The sequence below is a fragment of the Halyomorpha halys genome, unplaced genomic scaffold (assembly GCF_000696795.3).
Source record: "Halyomorpha halys isolate HHAL.00 unplaced genomic scaffold, Hhal_1.1 Scaffold661.1, whole genome shotgun sequence".
In the NCBI taxonomy this organism is placed as follows: domain Eukaryota; kingdom Metazoa; phylum Arthropoda; class Insecta; order Hemiptera; family Pentatomidae; genus Halyomorpha; species Halyomorpha halys.
Genome location: NW_027116476.1, coordinates 174510 through 186931, shown reverse-complemented (window position 1 = coordinate 186931; position 12422 = coordinate 174510). Strand labels below are relative to the sequence as shown.

The 12422-nt window shown below is 28.6% G+C and overlaps 1 protein-coding gene and 1 long non-coding RNA gene across 8 annotated transcripts in view; one reads left to right on the top strand and one right to left on the bottom strand.

The window, feature by feature from the left end:
• The window catches only part of LOC106685129 (facilitated trehalose transporter Tret1), a 228444-nt gene that overhangs the window by 46700 nt on the left and 169322 nt on the right, over positions 1–12422 (bottom strand). The window contains exon 1 of one of the 5 annotated variants that reach the window (XM_067053259.1): positions 3233–3274. The exons of the other annotated variants lie outside the window; for them this stretch is intronic. The gene's annotated coding sequence lies outside the window, so the exon portion shown is untranslated. Of the gene's footprint in view, positions 1–3232; positions 3275–12422 lie in introns of those variants that run through there. 5 annotated transcript variants of the gene reach the window in all.
• LOC136797241 (uncharacterized) overlaps positions 1–12422 on the top strand; it is a 136554-nt gene that overhangs the window by 36668 nt on the left and 87464 nt on the right. The window contains exon 1 of one of the 3 annotated variants that reach the window (XR_010845084.1): positions 5940–6051. The exons of the other annotated variants lie outside the window; for them this stretch is intronic. This is a non-coding gene — a long non-coding RNA (uncharacterized lncRNA). Of the gene's footprint in view, positions 1–5939; positions 6052–12422 lie in introns of those variants that run through there. 3 annotated transcript variants of the gene reach the window in all.

Sequence of the window (12422 nt, the reverse complement as noted above, 5' to 3'; positions counted from 1 at the left end):
ATAATTATAATTAATTTTTAGTATCGTGACATTAATAATTATCTGAAGTTTTTTCACGAATCACTCAAAAAATAGTAAATTTACACATCATTATTTGTTTCTAGTAATACAATTACACCTGTATAATAATATTTTGCGGTATTCTATGAATTATAAAATTTGCTAATGCAGAATCATAGCCTCTCATAAATTTCTCGGAATGCTGAAATAAAAAAAAATATTAATACAAAATAGGTTAAAATTTATTTATCTTTAACATCACTAATTCTATTATAGATTAAGTATCAATGTAAGACCGGAAGTATTTTCTTTTTTAAGAAAATTATTTTTCAATCTTCCCTAGAAACCTGCTTAGAATTGCGGAATACGAGGTGTTAAAGAATATTGAAAAAAATTAAAACGCCTGAGGAGAAGAAATTTTAAATTCCTCGCCCTTCCCCTCAGTTTTCTATGGTCCTTATTAAGGCTATAGGTTTGAAAAGGTGAGATGAAGCGAGCCCATTCACTGCACATAGCATACTACACAGTTATATTTTATAACAAGTGGTGTGTATTTAAAGGTGTTCATGTACTATTTCTCGAATTTTTTAGTGAAACAGTTTCAATTGACTTCATTTATTCTACCTCCTCATTAGAATAGTTGATGCTGTCTACTAAAGAGAAAATATTATTTTGTAGGAAAATAGTCCGGGTGGTGGTCATTAAATGTATCAAAATAGTAAAACTAATAAAACTATTTATTGTTAACCTACGTTTCGCCCTACTTTGCAGGGCCTCGTCTGGACTAAATGAAAAAAACAGGATACAAACATAATAGAATTGAAAAAAAACATTAAAATAACAAAAATTAAAAAAAAATTGTTATGTTATAATGTATATATAAAAAAAATAATAATATATATTTGCTTACATTATTATTTAGGTGGACTATAAACTAGTTACGAATATATACAACCAGGCGTGATAAAGTTCTAAATACAGATCTAGACTAATAAATTGTAGAAGTGTAATCTTTAGAAATATGGTAAAGAGGTAGGTGTAAAAGATAAAATGGATAGGTGAAGTAAACGTGACTTAGGTGAGGTATAGTGACATGTATAAAGGGGTATATTAAGGAAAATAATAAAAATAACCAATAAACATAGGGGGAACTTACTGTCTGATTGAAGAAGAGATGACGAATGAGGAGGGTCAGGTAGAAACTTTCTCTACTACTTTCATAAAGGCTTAGGAAGGGACAAATTTTTTATTTATTTAAAAAAAAAATCTCACCCTTCCTAAAAAAAACATTATTTTGTATACATATTTAAATTAAAATCATAAAATATTAAAAACATATAGTTGGATTTGTGTGTGAGTTCTTCCCTACCATCCATTCAAGACTGAGAGCGTTGTGGGTCCTCCCAGATTATTGGGTCTCGCATATCCTAACAGGACATGGTGGGTTCCGGGGAAAGCTGCAAAGTTTTGGGAACAACATCGACCCCCGGTACCCTACGTGTGGAGTCCCTGAAACTACGGAGCATATAGTGTTGGAGTGCACCACCATGGAAGGACACCGTGCCAGGTTGTTCAGGAAAACCGGTATATTCGCCATCGCCGAGTTGGACTTCCCTCGTCTAATGAAGGAGGAGAATTATCCCTTCTTCAGGGAATTCATCTACGGGTGGAAAGAGGTGGTCGGCCCGACGCACTTTATGTTAGGAAGAGCTCGACCACCCGGAATCGGCGAGCCACTAAGACAAAAAGATGTAGGTGAAGAAGTAGACGCAGAATGAGACCAGGCTGCGTACTGGAGGAGGCACCCGGACGGATGCAGGTGGATAAGGTCTAGACCCATCTAAAAGGCGCTCTCGTGTGTGACCTTTCTCCTGAAATTTGAAATTATATCCCAGTTACGAATCAGGGATCAAATCTAGTTATGTTTTGAGCCCTAACTCCAACAGTTGTGAAAGCAAGAGACCGTCAAAGACTTAAGAACTCGTCTTTTTTAAATTACGATAATAGTATCAGATGTCACAAAAACCATTGAATCTGTTGTTTATTAGGAAGCGCCTATTGTGTAGCTAAACATTTTTATTTCTGCATCATTTCTACAACTCAAAATTATTCTTTTCTATAACTCAGATCATGTTTTGAACTCTTCCATTAATCTTATTATTTAAATACTCTTAGGTATGAAATATATTATTCAACATTTATATTCTTGAAAGTAGTTTTTAAGCTGCAGTGTTCATGTTTTGTTTTTGTTTTTTCAATAATTTTTAAGATTGTATTGAGAACAAAAGATTGTCCTAAAATGTCAGTTTATTTATTTATTTTTTTTAACATAATTTTCTTGAACATTTGTAGGAATTTTTTATTAAAAGCGAATATTAAATTTATCTACTAGGCGTTTTTAAAAATAGAAAATAAACAAGTAAGACTGGAGAGGAACAAATAAATAAGTAATAAGGAAAAAATGTTATCTAGTAGTAACATTTTTTTTATAAAATATTTAATTTTAGTACGAATAAATTTCTTTTGGCAAATTCTTTTTTTATAGTTTGTTTTTTTTTTATTCAAATTATTCCATTGAGTGATATAAAAATTCACTTGATGAACTTTTGAGAGTTAGTACTGTATGATCTATCTTCGAATCTTAAATGATCATCTCAAATCTTTGAATGATATTTTACCGTTTTGAAATTATAAAAACAGGAGTACTGTTTGAAAAATGAACATTTTGGTTTATCCATCAATTTGTAAATCAGTACTTGAAATAAATTAATTAATCGGAATTAATTTGTAAATCAGTATTTTGAATCAATAGTTCGAAATTAAAAACAAATCGTTAATTTGAGAGATTTCTTTAATACTCTATTTACTCTCCATTGATACTCATCTTTTTTTTTTAATTTGTACAATTAGTAAATCCTCCAGGATCTTATGAATTTTCGCAATTGCAATGTATTATATAAGTGCGGAATCGTACTATTTTTTTTTATTATATAAAGAAAAGATATATTAGTATTACTCGATTTTTTTTAATATTATAATATATAGTTTATTACTTTTTCCTATTAATTAGTGGCCAATAAAATAAATGATTCACACTTGTTTTCTATATTGTTGCTTATTTTTGAAATAAAACATTCTCCTTATTGAATATCAATCGACGGAAACAAATAGGTATATGTTTATTACTGCTTATAATTGAGTATTAGATGAGTGTTATCACAATAACATTTACCTCAAACTTTGTGTCTCTCCTTTCCCTTGGTTGTTATGACACTGATTCAGTTATTTAATCCATTGTTTACCAATGGGTCTTGTTATCAATTCGAGATAAAGCTAGAAATATGTAAATCAAACCAATTTTCTTTAATGTAATTTAAATAGAAAGAACTTTTCAGTTTCGATTTTTTAAAAAATGTTTTATGCCTTAACTATTGATATATAGATTTAAAAGTTATTTACCAATTGGTTTATTTTTTATGCAAAACAATAAAGGAGTAATATTGATTTTATTAGAAGTGTAAACAAATCGCAACTCTTCTAGCAAAGTAGGCCTGTAAATTTGTTAAAAGAAAAAAGTAAGGCAAATTCATTTTAGTGTTCTTTCTAATCCTTAAATACGATTTTTTTTAGAAATAAAATAATAGAAATTGGAAGAAGATAGTTGACTGTATGAAGTAGATTGTAGGAAGATATTCCGGTTGGCGGTCAATAAAGGTATCAAAATAGTAAAATAAAACTATTTATTGTTAAGAAACGTTTCGTTTCGCCCCCACTTTGCAGGGCTGTCTGATTGAAGAAGATATGACAGAATCTACCAGAACCTTTGTTAAACTTATCATTTAAACAAGGCCATTCTGTCATCTCTTCTTCAATCAGGCAATAAATAGTTTCCTTTTGCCATTTTGATACCTTTATTCATCAATAACCAAGCAATTAGAAATTTTGAAATATAATCTTTTTATACAATATATAATGCTGTTCAACTTATTTATTTGGACAGCCCTGATGAAGCCCTGCAAAGTGGGGCGAAACGTTGGAAAATAAATAGTTGTAAACTATTTTTATTTCTCCTTTGACCGCAACCCTGACCATCTCCCTATATATAATCTTTTTTAATTACGTTATTTTTTCTCTTTGTTAACGCACCACAAACTATTTGAAAATAAATAAACCAAACCTATTCAAACTGGGGGTACCAAACCTGAGGAGTTAAAAATGTAATGTAAATGCCAGACTTCCACAAATAAAAGAAAATATCAGAAAAATGAAGACCAAATATTATTAATTTTTTATTTCAATGAGAATTCATTTTTAAGGGTTTTAATGGCGCTAAAAACTAATCTGATTTATTTTTCCTTAATTTTTTTTTCTTGAACGAGATAATCATTATAAAGTACTTTATGGTGTATGGTGTATTTAAATTGAGTCCTAATGGATATCTCCTCAAATAAGATATTGAACTTTTCACAAGAAATGAGTCTTTTTTCCGATTTTTTTTTTAGTCAAAATCGTCCAAAAATATCAACGAGCTTGGTTTAAGGGACAAAAAAACAAACATATATCACATTTTATCTAATCATGTGATACTTTATCTATAATCAACTTGTTTGAAACAATATTTTGGTGTTTGAATAATTCAATTTTGGAAATTATTGAATCTAAAGAGTTCAATCAGAGCTAAATCTGTAACTCGTTAGATGTAACGTAGAGTAGTTTATAATGATTATTTTCCTAGGAAAAATAATTTTCGTGATATTCCCCATTGAATATATATTCAAAAATGCTATTCATCGTTTTAATAACAATACTAGTGTTTGAAATGCTGAAAGAATTTTACTTTCCACTGCAATTTAAGAAAGGTTTTAATTTTTTTCTCGCTTAGGGTTGCTAGTTTTGAAGGTATTGAGGACTGTGTGATAAATGAGAAAAACCTTTAATTTAAAAATTGATAAATTAAACTTTCGGTGATGCGCTGTTAAAATACTATATAATACTTTCTTTCCAAAACATATAATGCTCTTTTTGTTTACTCCAAGTGAAAAATCTCATCCTTTTCTATTAGAAATTGCGCGTAATCTGATGAAAATATTCCTATACATACAAGTATACTCCAAAAACCGCAATTTTGATGGTTTTTGATCTTGTGTACACATAAGAAAAAAAATTGTTAATATTTGATAGGCACATTTTTTACTTCTGGATATAAGAAACTAAATAAAATATTTTTTTTCAATCTATTAAGTACACCATTGTCAGGTAAAAATATTTTACCTTTAAAATATGGATTATATGTACCTCCAGATATTTGCTTGTTATATAGCGAAATCAGCGGAACTTTATTCCTTGGGATTTTAGAAATATACCTAGTTAAGCTACTTAAAACAACTTCATGAGTTATTGGCCATAAACCGAAAAATATACTGCAGCCATTTGAAAAACCATATAAGGCTACGCACTCTCAGAGAGTGGTTAACTTTTTCATCGTCTTTTTGCAAATAGTTTTGGACCCAAATTCATTGAAAGAAATTAGTTCTCAATTACTTCTAGATGAACTAATAATTTTACTAGACTGTATGAGACGTCTCTGATTCAAATATTTTAAATTGTATTTTTTTATGGATAGGATTTAATATTTTATTAGTACTTGAAAGAGCATATACAAACAGTTGTAATATCTCCTTTTACTACTCGAACAGGTTCGCTTCCTATCAAGAACATTCTCATGAATTCGAAAAGATATTGTCCATAAAATTCGAAACTTTTTTTTTACTTCAAGGACCACTTCTTAGGCTCAATAATGACTCAAAAAAAAAAAAATGGAAATGAGATGGAAAATTTAAAGTTTCCATTTCCTGTCCCGATATCCTGAGGGGTTGGTTCAGTAGAAATCTGCGACGCGGCGCTGGAGTCGCCTTCGATTCCGCACTCCGCTGTTGCTCCCGCCGCGGTGTTTATAGTCTAGTGCTTCAGGGAGTGCGTGGTCTATGGGATCGCGTCGGGTATCTTGTGGGCCGCTTTCGGGCCGATGGATATCTTGAAAAATATTCATGGGTACGTAGAATATGATTTCAGAGCTTCGCAATTTAAGAGCACGACACGGCTATAATAAAACAATAAATAAAAACCCTCCAACCGTCAAACTTTTCTAATTTAACCACTTATATTTTTCTATTGAGAGCTTTGTTTGTTGCTTGGTTTTTTTTAGACGTTGAACTGATAGTTACAATGTAGAAAACTTTTTTTTAACCACTTTCTTGTGTTTTTCTTCACAGAAATAGTTGAGTTGCTGTATATAAGCTTTAGATTCCGATTTAGTAACTATAAGTATAATATAGTTAGTGAAAACAGTTTATGATTAAATGATATGAAATTTCATGGTAGTTATTGTTTACTTATAACAATGTCATTCCAAATTATAAATAAAAAATTACGAAAGTGGGTTGTTCCAATATATCTCCGACTGAAACGCGTTCCAAATGGAATATAAATAATGTGAACTACGACACATGGCCGTTAACTGAAATGAATGAGAGAGGTTTCGTTTTGTTTACAGCATAAATTCATTGTATTTCCTAACTATACTTTTTCATTTGTATGTAGTATTTGTCTTATTGGGTCAATATTAATATATATATCCAATAAATTTCAAAAAATATTATGTATTTATAATATATTTTGGCAAGAATAAACTTAAAAGGCACGATAATCTGCATATATTTCCATTAAAAACTAAATGTACATGATGAATAAAGATAAAAAAATCTAGTACTCTGTTGTGTTATGTTTATTATGAACTGTTCACTTTGGAGCATATTTTCTGCGACAATTAGATCATTTTATAATATTAAATTTATCATTGCCTTATATAACATACAAATTAAAAGTTCTGTTGATGATTTAGATGTGCTAAATAGTATTGCATAAATGTTTTTCTTAGTAACTACATTAAGTAATACAGCTTGTTACCCTTGAAAGCGTTAAGTAACATAGAAAAAAGTTTAAATTCATAATAAGCTCAAATCATATAATTCTACAATTTGATATATGTATGTTATATACTCATCATTGATATACAACTATGTATATATGCACTATCATCTGAGGTAGTGAGAATGAAAGTTGATTTACATTACTTTCACATATATAGTGAGTGATAACTATGATATGATATGCATACTAGAGTATACAAATTTAAATTCTCGTAATAAAATAAATATTAATTTTCATCTTTAAATCTTTATTTTTAAACGTAAACATATGTATATATCTTAAAATAACTGTCCAACACAGACTCAAAAAAACTTAATGATAGTAGAATGATGTAATATTTAATATTGTTTCATAAACCATACAATTTTTTTCATATAGATTATTTAGATATGATCTAATATTATTGTTTTGTTTTTTCTTCTTAACATTTATACAAATTTAAATTTCATACTAACCTCAAGTTACGTATTCCTACAATTAAGGTCAAAAGCCTTAGTTGAATATTTCGATTTGAAGTTTGGGCCAGATTTTTTTTTAATACAAAAACTAATAAAGATTTACATGTTAACACCAGCCGACTTGTAAGTTTATTGACGAATTTGATTCCAGTTTAGTTTTTTATCAGTGAAAATATGCTTTCAAAGATCTTAACCCATGGACCCTTTTCAGTTTAAGCTTTAGTAAACCATGAATTTATAAATAGGTTGTTAATGCAAAATAGTGTTTACCGTGCCGTGAAATCCGTTATAACGTGGATGAGAATGAACGGCGGACTTTAAGTCCCTTCGGAACTAAAGGGTACTATCACGCCTAACTTGGCAATAGTATTCTCTTGTATTACATAAATTACTTAGCTAACAGATATTAACGGTTCGATGACACTTCATAATAAATTCTAAACGTCCACCGAATATATTAGTAATTCATATGATTAATAAAACTGTTTTGAACTTTTTCATGCTAAGGTAAAAAAAAAATCTAGTATCTGATATTAGTCAGAGAAGAAATAAATTGGTTTATGTATATATTTTTGAAAAATTTCCTCCATGTATAGTTATAAGTATTATTTATTTTTCAATTTCAACATGTATCAAAATTCGTATTACAATGGCTATGAAAAATTATAATGGCATGGGTCAGTGATAAGGCACTATGCTACTAACTACGGACCCGAGTTCAAATTCGGCTGTGACAATTATTTATTCTTTTACCTTAGCCTCTAGTCAACTCTGCGGGTTCGAGAACCCTCCGAGGTCTATCCTCGTGAAGTGGGTACCCTTAGTTGGGAAAAAATCTGGCGGTTGAGCATGATTAAGACCAAATCATTTCCTCGCAGAACCATTGGTCTAGTAACATTACTTGCTTCCAAGGTCCCCTGCCCTTCATGGGTTGAACTGGTAGAGATTTATTTATAATTTGTTTCGTTAAGATTGTTTGAAGATTAACTGAATGAAATTATGATTGTAGTATCTATCTAATGAAAAATATTATTTTATTAGTTTTTTTACGTATTTATTGAGTGATGATCCGTCAATTTGTTTTTATTTAATGAGTTTTTAACGATAATTCATCCTATTAGTAGGCAAGGGGAGTATCTCAAAACAAAACCATAAATGAAAAACGGTGCTTGGTCAAATCAGAATGCTTCTAGATTACTGCGAAAAACAATCAACTTTCGTATAGAAATTATTTAAATAAGTCAGTTCCCTTCAAAGAACAGGTGCGTGCCTTCTGATATATGTAAGAGATTAATTTTGATTAACATATGAAGTACCAAGTGCATTAGTAATTTTATTCGATAACGTCTGCTCTAAAATACATTATCTTGTGGATAAATATATTTTAATATGGACTGATTTCTTGGTTAAATGAAACATAATGATAAAATATCATAATAGTCTAGGATTTTACTATTAGCTACAAACCTATGATATATTTTTAGTTGCCATCTAAGTTTAACGATTTTTAAAATGGTCTTGCATGTGGTACATTTTCATTACTGGCAGGGTCTATTTATAAACCATGATGAATGTGTACAACGAAAACGGGTGGTATAGCTATATTTTTCCTTTCCTAACTATAAATTATCCGCTCTGTGGCGCATGGCCTCTTAAATCCCGAATTTTCGGTTTTGAAGTAAAATATATTAAAATCAGATTGATATAGTGACTTATTAAGTTACTGGATAAGATATAAACATATAATTAAGCCAGTGAGATCCATCTTTAGAAACTGATTCCTAATCAATATATTCCAAAATGGATTCTCATATCCCACTTTAAAAAATTCTGTTGTAGTAGATAAGTTTCTGTACTACCCACTTTCTCTAAAACAATCCTAGGGCTAAGGAAAAAACAAAAAAAAAAAAAAACGCATGAATTCTGGATATTGGACACTAGGTTCAATAAATAAATAAATAATTAATAAATATCAATTAAATTAATTTTTACAAATTAAATTTTTTTACAAACTAAATCTTCTTAGGACCAACTTAAACACGAATAGTTGAAAAATGAAACCACATAATAATACAATATTTGTAAAAATTATATTGTATTACTTGTACACATATTTTCAACGTTTTGTTCCATTCCTTTGGCTATTTTTAACACTGTTTTCTTCTTCTGCCCAGTAGACACATTATTAAAATGGTTTTCTTAATTGTACTCCTTCAAGTAGTATTATTAGTTATTGTATAAGTCATTTTTTCTTAGGGCTTTTCACCTACAATATATTAATCAATATTATACATACAATTCATTGTACATTATACGTACAATATAATGTACAATTTTATTATACATACAATATAATGTTATCACTTTTTAGATAATAGATTTATTGTTAATATAAAATAAATTGTATCCAATGAAGTCTCAAAAACTATTCATTGATAGTTAAGTGTCCAAGGTTTCGGCCAATCTAGGCCAACCACCCTCAATACAGCAATAATAAAAGAAGCAAGGAGAAGGATCGTTATAAAACGCCACTAGGGCGCAGCACGCATCTAAAAGCCTACATAAATTTGATTTTGGCAATACAATAATTTTACATAAAGATAATATATACAAATGAAAAATATTCCAGGGAGATTTATTTATTAGAAAATATTTATTATAAGGTGAATTTTAAAACAGAAACTAGGGATTTCAATCAATGCAAAACAGAAATTTCAAACAAAATTAATTTGTGAATAATATGGTTAAATTTTGTTTTACTACTTACAATCAACTTAGACAGGATTTTTAATAAAAGAAATAAGAATTCAGACTAAAATACAGTTTGTAATAAATTGATTATACACTAGACATAAAGAAGCTTGTACAATATCGTGTGATAATAGTGTTAAGTTAATTTTTTATTAAAAGTTTTAAATTTAAATGAAAATATGACAAAATAGGTAATTAAACAAAAGATTATAAGGCAAGCTTATTAATAAATTAATATGATTCCCTATTGTTTTAATGTTTTCATAGGTTAATTTAACTAATTTCATTAGACCAGTACTGGATAGCCTGAAAAAATTTTAATAGTTCGATATGGGGTTTGAATTTATGTTTGGAAATCACTTGTAATAATGTTGTAGACTAATTTATTTGTTATAATGTTCTTTAAAATTGTTAATAATGAGTGTATAATAAAGCTGCTATTTAATCATTGAACAAAAAAAATTCAAGGGACAGATTAAACCCGGATTATTTAAAATAAAACTACATAATAATAAAATATTTTCAAAATTATATTATATATTTAATCACTTATACACATATTTTCAACGTTTTGGCTCTCTCTGGCCATTTTTAAAACTGTTTTCTTCTTAAGTCTGCCAGACAAATTATTAAAATTATATGGTTTCCTAAATTCTAAAGCTTATTTATAAATTAATGTGATATAAAAAAAAGTGGTTTTTATATTATATTCTTTAAACTCAGTTTAAAACAAATTCTAAAATTACCTTATTTCTAAAAGTAAAGGCCAAACGAAGGACTGAATCATTGCTAAAATGTTAGTAGACGCCGAGAAGTAGTGATCACCTGAATCAGAATAGGAAATAACCGATTGACACACATCCACCTCATAACAGGAGAGGCCCCTCCAAAATGTTCGAAATGTAATAGTAATCTGACCGTCAAACACATCTTTGAAGAATGTCATCATTACAAATTAATTCTGAACCAGTTAGGGATACCAACAAATGTTGGCGTTGAGAAACGACGAATCCCTAATAGTAAGAGTCATTAAATTCATCCATCAGACTAACTTTATAATCAGCCTTTAATTATTATAATTATCTATTTATCTTGCCTTATTTTTAAAATTAGACTAATTAGATTAAAGTTACTTATCTGCTTTTCATCATCCTTTCTACTATCATAACGATTATTAAATAAATTATAATTTCCTGGCTAGATAATATTTCAAATCTCACGGAAATGAGTCCCACTGGTGCGGATCAGTACACCTTACCAAAGCTATGACTATGGAACAACTAGGCCTTACCAAAACCAACGGGCGTTGATGACCAGACTGTTAAACGTCCTTTCAAAACTAACAAACAAGAAACAATTAATATGATTCCCTATTGTTTTAATGTTTTCATAGGTTAACTTAACTAATTTTAATAGTTGGCAGGATAGCCTGCAAATTTTTTTTTTAAAAGTTGGATATGAAGTGTGAATTTATAGTAGGGTATGCTAATATATTATTAATAATGTTGTATACAATTTTTAATAATGAGTTTAAAATAAAGTTTTTATTCAATAAATTATCCTTTAGGATTGCCTGGTTGCCCGAAACGTTGAACATTTAAAGTATTAATAAATAATCTTTGAGACATAATTGCATATATTTTGTTTTATGTAAATATGAAATTCATTTTTAAAAACGCACATCACATTTAAAACTATTTAAACTGAAATACATTATCATTAATATTTTGTGCAACTTGAATTTTTTATATTATATTCTTTAAACTCATTTTAAAACAAATTCTAAAATTACCTTACTTCTAAAAGTAAAGGCCAAACGAAGGTCTGAATCATTGCTAAAATGTTACTTAAACTATTTATACATCTGTATAGAACAATATTGTTACTAAAAAATATTGTTATATAGTTTTATTTCAAACAATGTAAATTTAATGTGTTTTTCCCCTATATCCTAAGGATTTTTTCCTCAATCATTTTTTTTATTACTATTAATTATGAAAAATGAATCTCAATAAAATAATAAACAACTACAATAATGTTCATAATAAATTACATAATCTAATATCTTTCCACAAGTTTTTAAAACTAGATGTTATGAATTTTGGACGCATAAATGTATTTCTTAATATATTTTTTAAACAACTTTATTGCTTTGTTATTTGTATTTTTAAATGTAAACCTGGGATATAAAATTTATTGTATAAGAACTCAAAATCAATTTTA